Here is a 10,643-nt window from a genome sequence, read left to right on the forward strand (position 1 = left end):
ATTACTTCCCTTTCAATTTCATTAAAGAGTTTGAGGAGTAGTGGCATTAGATCTCTAAATTTCTTGTAAAATTCAGCAGTGAATTTGTAAAGACCCAGGCTTTTCTTCATTGGTAGTTTCTTTATTTTACTTTTTTGGTACTGGGGATCAAACACGGGACCTTGTGTTTGTTAGGCAGGCGACGGAACCACTGAGCTAAATCCCCAGACTGTGTTGGTAGGTTTTTAATTAGTTATTCAATTTTATTAACTGATGCTGTGCTAGTTAGAATTTTTATATCTGCTAGCTGGGTGTGGTGGTACATGCCTGTAATCACAGCACTAAGGAGGAGCCTGAGGCAAGAGAATTGCTGTGAATTTGAGGCTAGCCTGGGCTGCATAGGGTGAACTACATAGTGAGATACTGTCTCACAAAATTTAAAAAAATTATATCTTCTTGAATCAGCTTTGGTAATTCATATGTATCAAATAATCTGACCATCAACTGGAAACTGGATAAAGATGTGGGTTTAAAAAAAAAATGGAGTACTACTCAGCCATAAAGAATGAGAAACTAGAGACATTTATAGCTAAGTGGATGCACACTGAGGCCATATTCTTTCTTTCTTTCTTTCTTTATTTTTTGGTACTGGGGATTGAACTCAGGTCCTTGCGCTTGCAAGGCAGGCCACTGAACCGCTGAGCTAAATCCCTGGCCCCTTGGCCATATTCTTAAATGAAATAAATAGGACACACCTATGTAAATACTGAATAGTTTCTCTGGTGTGAAAAACTAAAAATGTAAATAAGGATCAAAATATATAATCAATATTGTGAAATAGGAAGAAAATATCTAAAGGAGTAGGGGAAGTAGGAGGAGTAGGGGAAAGGAAGAAGAGAAAAGAAAAAATATGTGAAAAGGAAAAACATGGAAACAAAGTCTTTGTAAACAGGGAAGGGTAGAGGGGATGAAGGGAAGGCAGGGAAATGGGGAAGAAATAAGCACATCATGTAAAGGTACGAGATCCCAGTGATGAATGTACTATATTGCATACCTAAAATGTACTAATAAACTTAATGGAAAAAAATAATGCTGGCTAAGCAAAAAAAAAAAAAAAAAAAAAAAAAAAAAAAAGGAAGTACAGGTTCTCAAAGTAGATAGTGAAAATCTTCTGGATTTCTGTAGGATCCATTGTGATTTCACCCTTTTCATTCCTAATTGCATGGATTTGACTCTTTTCTTTCCTTTTCTTGTTTAGGTTGGCTAAGGGTTTTTCTATTATCTGTAATCTTTCAAAGACCTACTTATTGTTTTAGTACTGGGGATTGAACTCAGGACCTTGTGCTTTTGAGGAAGGCATGGTGCCACTGAGCTAAATCCTTGGCCCTGCAACTTTTTGATTCATTGATTGTTTGTATTGTTTTCTTAGTCTTGTATTAATTTGTGCTCTGATCTTTATAATTTCCTTCCTTGTATGAGCTTTGAATTTAACTTATTCTTCTTTTTCTAGTAGCTTGAGGTTCAATATTAGGCTATTTATCTGAGCTTGCTCTGTTTTTCTGATGTGGGGATTTACTACTATAAATTTCCTTCATAGGACTGCTTTCATTGGGTCCCATAAGTTCTGGTGTGTTGTATTGTCATTATCATTTATTTAGAAACTGTCTAATTTCATCTTTGACCCATTGGTTGTTCAGGAGGGTGTTAATTAATTTTTATGTTTTTGTGGTTTCTTTTGACATTGATTTCCAATTTTACTGCACTATGAGTTGATAATATGCATGGATAATTTCAGTATCTTTGCATTCACTTAAGCATGTTCTATGAGCAGTAAATACTATATGGTCTTTTTTGGAGAAAGTGCAGTGTGCAGGTGAGAAGAATGTATTCTGTTGTTGTGGGGTGGAACACTCTGTAGATATTTACTAAGTTCATTTATTCAAAGGTTTCATTCAGCTTTGATTTTTTTTTCTGGTACTGAGGATCAAACTCAGGACATTGTGAGGCAGACAGAGCACCACTGAGCTAAATCCCCAGCCCCTTAAGCTTTGATATTTTGTTTTTGATTTTTTGCCTACTTGATCTATCTCTTTGTGACAGTGGGATATCTACCATTATAACTGTATTAGTGCTTATTTGATTTTTCCTGTCCACATAGTTGGATATGCTGATATTTGCTGCATACATGATTGTTATCTCTTCCTCTTAGAATGTTCCCTTAACAAATATGTAGTGATCTTCTTTGTCTCTTTTGACCAGTCTTGGCATGAAATCCACTTTGTCTGTGAATAGAATATCTACCTCTGTTTTTTTCTGGGTTCCTGTCATGTGAAGTATTATCTTCCATCCTTTGATTTTTAGTCTATGCATTTCTTTTTGAGTTAGATGTGTTTCTTGTATGCAGCATATTGTTGGATCTTGTTTCTTGATCCATTCTGCTAATCTATTTCTTTTTTTTATCCATTTGTTTTATTGGTATATTTTAGGTATAGAATATAGTGGCATTCATTATTTGGAATTTGTACCTTTGCATAATGTATCTTGGTTCTTATTTTTTCCCCCATTCCCCTGCCTGCCCTCCCTTCAACCCCTCCACCCCTTCCTATTTACTAAGATTTTGTTTATTTCCTTTTCGCATATTTATTCCCTCCCACCTTTATTTTTTCTTTTTTTGTACCAGGGATTGAACTCTGGACCTTGTGCTTGTGAGGCAGGCACAGTACCACTGAGTTAAATCCCTGGCCTCATCTCTTCTTTCTTGATAATCTATTTCTTTTGATTGGTGAATTGAGATCATTTATGTTGATGGATATAACCATTATGTATTTATGTATCCCTATCATATTAGTTTCCTGTTATTGATTCCCTTTATTTTCCCTCTGTTTATTTATTTGCCTTGCCTGGAAGATTCATTCTGTTGGGATTTATGGAATTGTCTTCATTTTCTTTTTCTAGCATATCCTTCAGAAATTTTTGGAGTTCTGGGTTTGTAGTCCTGAAATTGTTTGGGTGTTCTTTATCATGGAAATATCTTATTTCTCCATCAGTTTTGAAAGATAAATTTGTTGGGTATATTAATCTAGGAAGTTGTTTCCTTTTAGAGTTTAAAATACTCATTCTAAGCTTTCCTTGACTTCAGGGTTTGTGTTGAGAAGACTGCTGTGATTCTGCTGGGATTTCCTTTATAGGTGATTTGTTTCTTTTCTCTAACAGTTTTTAATATTCTGTTCTTATGTTGAATTTTTGGAATCTTGACTATTATATGCCTTGGTGTAGCTTTTTTTAAAATCATGGGTAACTGGAGTTCTGTATGCCTCATTTATCTGTACACTGAATTTTTTTCCCCAAGGTTGGAAAGCTTTCTGCCATTTCTTCTGAGAACAGGTCTTTTATGTCCTTTGTATTATCTTCTGACTTTTCAATGGTTCCCATCAATCTTATGTTATTCTTTGCATGATTTAGTAGCTTTTGGATTAATTTTTCTTGGTCCTGTGCTACTCTTAAGAAGTCTTTCATTTGATGATTACTAACTGCAAACCTAACTTCTAGGTCTGATATTCTTTCCTCATATTGTTTGATTCTGGTGTGTATATTTACAATAGAATTTTTAATCTCCTGGATATCTGAATCTGTTTTACGGAATTCAGTTTTTTCCTATGTTGGGCATTCATAGTTTCCATCACTTTCCTAAGCTCTTCTATTTTTAACCCAAATGTTTTGTTGTTGTTGTTGTTGTTTTTTGTTTTTGGTACCAGGAATTGAACTTGGGTCCTTGAGCTTGCAAGGCAGGCCACCGAACCACTGAGCTAAATGCCCAGCAGCTCTTCTATTTTTAAAATCTGTATGTATTCTAGGTTCACTAATCATATCCTTCATTATGGTCATCATCTCTTTAGTTATCTGTGAAATTATTTCTGATGGTTTTTTCTAGAGCCTCATTTATCTACTTTGTTATTTCCATTGCTACCATTTCAGAAAGTTTAGGTGTGTGGATCTTGATTTCTTTCACCTTACTGCCCACTGGATTTGCCTTGGGTGAGCTGGAGGTCTGGTGTTGCATTTGCTTTTACATCTTCTCATTTTCCATTCTTTGAAAAGTGTGTTTTCTGCTTTGATGCTTGTAAATTGCTGATGGTAGGTAGCTTCATTACTAGTATCAGTGCCTCCATAGGAAATGACTACTTTTAGGAGATGTCTTCTAGGTGTAGCTGGCTTTTGAGTCTATCCCCAAATCCTGCCTCTTCAGTTTATTAGGGATGAGAAATTGCTGCTTAATTGGCTTAGCATCCAGTTCTTTGGTACTGGACTATGGTATTGTTTATGAATCTCAGACAATCTTGGTGTTGGCATACCAAGGAAAAACAACTGATCACAACTATGTCACCTTGGCTTAAAGTAGTATGATCAATAATTACCATGCATCAAGCATGGTCTAGAAAATGACAAACTGTATTAATTGTTAATTTTTCTCCTTTAACCATAGGTACCAGATTTATAGTTATACAACAAAATATAAAAGAAATTAGAAAGAAAGTTATAAACAGTAAATTTCCCCTCAATAGAGCAATTTTTTACCTTCAGGGGAGAACATTTAAAAGGAATAAGAGGAGAAAATAAAGAAAGAAAAGAAGAAAGAAAGATTAGAAGCAAGGTTGAAGGACAGAGGAAGATTATCCAAGCTTTGGGAAATTGGTGAAGAAGAAAGGTGGGAAAGAGAGAAGGAAAAAACAAAAACAAAAACTGAACAAGCCAAGCGTGGTGGTGCATGCCTGTAATCCCAGCACTTGGGAGGCTGAGGCAGGAGGATCGCTATGAGTTCAAGACCAGCCTGGGATAACATAGTGAGTTCCAGGTCAGTCTCAATTATATAGTGAGACCCTGTCTCAAAAAACCTCAATCATAAAGGTACAAGATCCCAATAATGAATGTAACTGTACTGTGTACCTAAAATGTACCAATAAACTAAAAAAAAAAGAACTAAACAAAAAAAACCACCACTAAACAAAAAAGCTGTAAAAACAATGTTCACACTCATAAAAAAACCAAAAACAATCAAGAAAAAAGAAATAAAAACAAGAGCAAAGAGATAAAAAGGACTCTGGAGGCTGAGGCAGGAGGATTACCACAGGTTTGAGGCCAGCCTGGGCTACGTGGTGAGTTCAAGTCCAGTCAGAGCTACACAGTGAGACCATGTCTTAAAATTTTTTTTTTTTTTTGCTTAAATTGGCTGCCCACAATGTTAGGTGTGGAAAAGTGCAAAAGGGCTGTCTGTGCTGGAGGTATGAAGGATCCAGCTGAAGGCCTGGAATTCACTGTAGCAGTCCCTAGGAGTCAATTTCAGGAGACCTAGGTCTGTGATGGAAGCCAGGAGATGACACCCAAGATGAAGGTGAAGACTGAAGCACCTCCAAAGAAACAGAAATTAGCCTTCCTTCCTCATTTCCCTATTTCATTCAGGCAGGAAGACTATAGGCTGCTGTCAGACACCTCTAGGATGGGTCTCCTTTTTTTTTTCTTTGATCTTTTCTTTTTTCTTTTTTTTTTCTTCTTTTTTTGACATTTGGTCTTAGTACATAACTCAGGCTGGCTGGCTTTGATCTCACTCTGTAGCCCAGGTTAGCCTGAGGTGATCCTCCTGCCTCAACCTCCTGAGTGCTAGAATTACAGGCCTGTGCCACCACACTGGCCCCAGGATGGGTCTTCTGTCTTCAGTAATTCCCTTGAGGCACAGAAAGAACTAAGCTTCTTCTCCACACTAGGAAGTATTATCACGCACACTAGGGAGGAGTACATGCACCCTAGGGAGGATTGGACCCAGAATGGTATTAAAGGGAAAGGAAGAAGGAGGGCTCACTTCTGCTTCTTCTGAGGAGTTCCAGAATTTGCCTTCACCTTTGGCATTGTCTTCTGGCTTCCAGTAGAGACTCTCCAGCCTTCCCTTCTCCTACTTCTGCCTCCCAAATACTGGGATTGCAGATGTGTACTGCCATGCCTGGCCCATTGTAGAGGTCTCCTGGTCTCAAAGGTGTCTGGATAGCACTCTGCCTTCTGCCTCAGGTCTGTGCTAAGAAGTGGAAGAGAGATGGGTTTTCAGGTTCTGAGGAGGAACTGCAGGAGGACTGCTGGGCCTCTTCAATGGAGTTCCTAGTCCAGCACCCTGTTTCCTGCCTCCATTACCTGTTAAGGAGAAGCAGAAGAATGCCTTGCTTGAAGATTTAGAATCAGAGATGGAGCAGGAGGAGAGACCCCAGGAGGGTTCTGATATAGCCCTGAGGGGGAACCTCAGCCTCTCACCTCAGTCCTGTGGCCACAAGTAGAAGATGAAGTGGTCATCAAAGGCTAAGGAGAATGGGGAGGGGGGATGTCCCTGGTACATGGATGTAGCCCCCAGGGAAGACATCAGGCTCCCAACTCAAAAGAGGTGGAGGGAGTATCTGTCCCTGTCAGAAAAGGAGAAGTAGGTACCATCACTACTGCTAGGCCTCTGACCCACACAGGTGTTGTGGAGAAGCCTTATGGACTCAAGAGCAAAATGAAGAGGAAGAGCCTGTCCTCAGTGTTGCTGGAGCACCACAAGGCCTTCTTCAGGCTGCTCGAGTATCCTGTCATCAAGGGTTTCCTGGCCTGGGTCATAAACCTGAATCTCCTGGCCATGGTCATTGCCTACTTCAGCCAGGCCAGCCTCTTCCTCTGGCAGTACCAGAGGATCCACTTCTTCCTGGCTCTCTACCAATGACATGGAGGAGGACAACTAGGAGCCTAAACTACACATGTTCTTCTTCCTCTATCAGATGAATTTCGACAAGATCCCCAGTTCCACAAGCTGTGCTACCAGTTCATCTGCTACGCAGACTGGAACCTCTGGGTGATCCGAGAGGACTGTGAGGAGATCCAAGTTTACCATGCTACACTCTGGGGATGGGGCCGAGATCGCACCCTCATGCCGGGACCCTTGAGCCCTTAGGATGTCAGCCTCAGGGACTGTGTCCATGAGATCGGTGTATCAGAGTCACCTCAGCATACTCCCCAGAGCTGAGGGGCATGTTGGGGGGCTATGGGGGATGAGTCCTCCTCTGGGACCAAGTCTCCCTGAATTAGAAGTTGGAGATTTGCTATTTTTATAGATTTGGTTCCCCATAGCCTTGCTGGAGATTGGAGATGCCCTGTAGAGTGTCAGGAAATTACTTAAAATGTAACTACAGGTCCATAGGCCCATCAGAAATTCCTTTACTACATAGTATAAACTGTATTAGTTTATTGTAAATTTTGCCCAGAGAAATAGTACTATGTATATTTGAAATAATAGTGAGATATTATGCATATTTGTATACCTCTTCTTATATTGGTTTGGTAGGTATTTTAACTGATAGATGTACATAAATGTTTTGTCTTTAGAGAGGTTTTTATCTTGTGTATTATAGTTATACACGCCTTCTGCTCATATCCAGGTGGTAGTCCCCTCAAACTCTTGTAAATATACGTATTGAATGGCTTCACTCATGAATCTGACATCCAGCAGAGCAGTGGGTGGTAACAGAAATGTGTACTCCCTGTGTTTTACAGAGGATGGGCCATATAACTCTTGGGGATTGACAATAAAGATGAGGTGTCTTCTAAAAAAACACATAAAATTATTCTTCTGTTCTGTTGAAAAAAAAAATATAAAATTCCTTTATACTTTAAAGCAAAAAAAAAAAAAAAAAAGATAAAACGGGGGAAAAAAGAAGTTTCTTTGTGATTTCAAGCCCATAGGTATCTTCTGGAGTCTGCGGTTTTGTAGTAGTGTCCAATCCAGGGCATGACTCCAGGGTCTCTGGCAGTCAAAGGAGACAGACAAGGCTCAAATTTGTGCTGAATGATTCCAGCAAGTGTGCAGAAGGATTAGGGTGGGGTGCTGGATAATCCCAGGAAGCCTGCACTAGGAATGTGTAGGGTGCCAATTCTGATGCTTCCAACTCCACAGAAGTTCAGGTTGATTCTGGCTTCTGGTTGTGGGATTAGGGGCTGAGTTATTCAGCCTACAACACTCAGGGTATCTTTTATCAGCCTCACCTCAGCTCCCTGGCCCTGGGTGTCTCCCATGGTTAATCCTCACTCAGTCACTAGGAGCCCTGAGAAGAAGCCAACCCGTGGCTAGTCCGATTCCTGGTTCAGTTTTTCCCTCTCTAAAACGGCATCTGGCCATACTCTCTCTCTAGGGGAGACTTGGGATTGGAGTCATTCGCCAGCTTTTGTAGCTCACAGCATCTACCGCTCTGTTCCACTGGTGCGTTTCTCCGTGGAGGCCTCTGGAGTCACCTGCCTTCACTGTGTCTATAGATTTTAGCCTTCTTTCTCACACTATGAGCTGTGGAGTCAGGGAGAAAGTGCAGTTTGTCACCTTCTTTTTCTGTATTGAGGTTTGTCTCTTCGCTTTCCCTGTGGGCTTCTCTCTTCAGATCCTTCTTGGGCCTCAGGGTTCTGTTTCCCTCCTTTTCTTACTGAAGTTGTTATATTCCAGTGTCTGGATTCAGAATCTCAGAGAGGCTTTTACTTCCTCTTTCCCCTCACCCTTGGCCCCCTTGCCCCCTTCCCATTTGCCCTCTTTTCTTTATTTTCTTTTAAACTTTATTTTGTATAGTTTCATAAAGTCTGTCTTCCAGTTCACAAATTTTTTTGACTGTCTAATCTACCACTATACTTATTTATTGAATTTTTTCCATTTATTGAGGGCATAGTTTAGAATTTACTCATATTTTTAATGGTTCCTGTTATTAGCTATAATTCTCATCCTTTTTTTAATGACTTTTAACACAGCCACCATGTTAAGCATAGTTATTTAAAAATATATAATAAAATAAAATATATACAAATATATATGAAACTCCCTATTAGCCCTGTGGGTTTTTTCCTTTTGTCTGTTGTTTCTGCTGGCCTTTAATTGTGTGGTCTTTTCTCTTTATTTATGTACTTGGTTATTTAAAATTATGTTCAGGTTACTGTGTTTGCAAATGTACCTTGGAAATCATTTAGGGACTAGGGCTGTTTTATCCTCCCCCAAAGAAGGCTTTGGTTTGTTCTTTGGCATCATTTATACTAATATTTTAAAAAATAAATTGCAGAATTAATTGCAAAAAGTAAATTATACAGTATATTAGAACCTATAGGTTATTTTCAGAAAAAGAAGGACTTTATGGGACAGGGATGCCCAGAGTCAGGGTGTACATGTGACAGGTGAAAGAGGTGGCCAGGAAAGTGCTGCCAGTGGTCACATTTGGCCAATTTCTAGGAGGATGGAGGAGAGAACCGTGCACATGTCTAGAGAAGAGCATTCCTGCAGAAGGGCAGCCAGGGCAAAGGGCCTGATATGCAGGGAAAGAGCAAGGTGTCTTGTGCGGCTGGAGCAGAGTGAATGGATGAGAGCAAAAATGTCATTGAGTTGCGAGAGGAGGCTTGCTGGTGTTCGGCACCTGCTTTAGAGAACAGGTGTGTGTGTTCATACGCTGCGGCTGCTGTAAAGAATGGCTTTAAAAAATAGGAACTGATTATCCATCACTTCTGGAGGGCAAGTATCTGAGTCAAAGTATCATCAGGACCATTTAGCAGGTCTATTCTGCTAAAAGGAATCTATTCTGGGCTTCTCCACTAGCTTCTGGTTTCTGCCAGCAATCCTCTATGTTCTTTGGCTTTACATATATCGCTCTAATCTGTGTCCCTGTTGTCACATAGCTTTTCCCCTGTATCTGTATCTGTGTCCAAATGTCCTTCTTCTCGTAGGAGCATCATCACATTGGGTTCATGTAGCTCAAGCTGGGGCTGCCACTGTTCAAATTGCAGGTATTATGACTGACATCCACTGCAGTGTGTTTTCTTTCTAGTAGGTGTCGTTCATGGATAATTTCTGTCAAGGATGCAGCCGGGTGGCTCAGAGTTGACGCTGACATTCCAACACGAGGAGAGGGACAGTGAGGGAGTGGTCTGGACTCCCTTGGGTCCTTCAAATGCAGAGTCATGACCACCTGACCTGCCTAGAGAAGGGCTGGGGATAAGGGCGCCTAAATGATCCACCCTCAGCCCCAGTCACTGTTTCTTTCCCTTGCTCAGACTGCCCGTAATTGAAAAGCCACCAGTCACTCAGTCGGGCTCCAGGTTTATTGGGCTGTGTGTTGGGTCAGCTTTCTCTATCCCAAGAATCACTTGATCTGTATTGGGTTTGAGAACAGAGCAAATGCCCTTGCCACCAGAATTAGCATGCTTTTTCCTTTATTTGTGGTATTTCAGGAAAATGCATTTTGGTCTTTGTCCTGTGTTCCACTCATGGAGTTTCAGAACCCTATGACTTTCCTGAACATCAAGAGTGTCTTTGTTATTCGCAGTAAGCCCCTTTGATAACCCAGGAGTTTAGACAATTGAGATGACCTACGGCCCCCAGACTGTCTCAGGATGGAGCTAGTTACCAGAAAGACAGAAAGGGGAGGGTTGGAACACTCCTCAGTCTCTCTCACCAGCATCTCTGGAAGGGGGAGAGGTTAGAGATCTTGCTTCATGAAAACTGAATATGGCTTGTGAGGATGGTGTGGCAGGGTGGCAGAGAGCAGCTCTGTGCTCCACATCTTACCCTGTGCAGCTCTTCACCTGGCTGCTCATCTGTATTCTCTGTAAGATTTTCCTGAGTTCTGAGAGCA

At 40.5% G+C, this 10,643-nt stretch overlaps 1 pseudogene; it reads left to right on the plus strand.

Annotated features, from left to right (window-relative positions):
- The first annotated feature begins 6,340 nt into the window (after positions 1-6,340).
- Positions 6,341-6,943, plus strand: LOC104860294 (annotated as a pseudogene).
- The last annotated feature ends 3,700 nt before the right edge of the window (positions 6,944-10,643 follow it).

Source organism: Fukomys damarensis, unplaced genomic scaffold (assembly GCF_012274545.1).
Source record: "Fukomys damarensis isolate Sample0158 unplaced genomic scaffold, DMR_v1.0_HiC HiC_scaffold_8, whole genome shotgun sequence".
Lineage (NCBI taxonomy): Eukaryota > Metazoa > Chordata > Mammalia > Rodentia > Bathyergidae > Fukomys > Fukomys damarensis.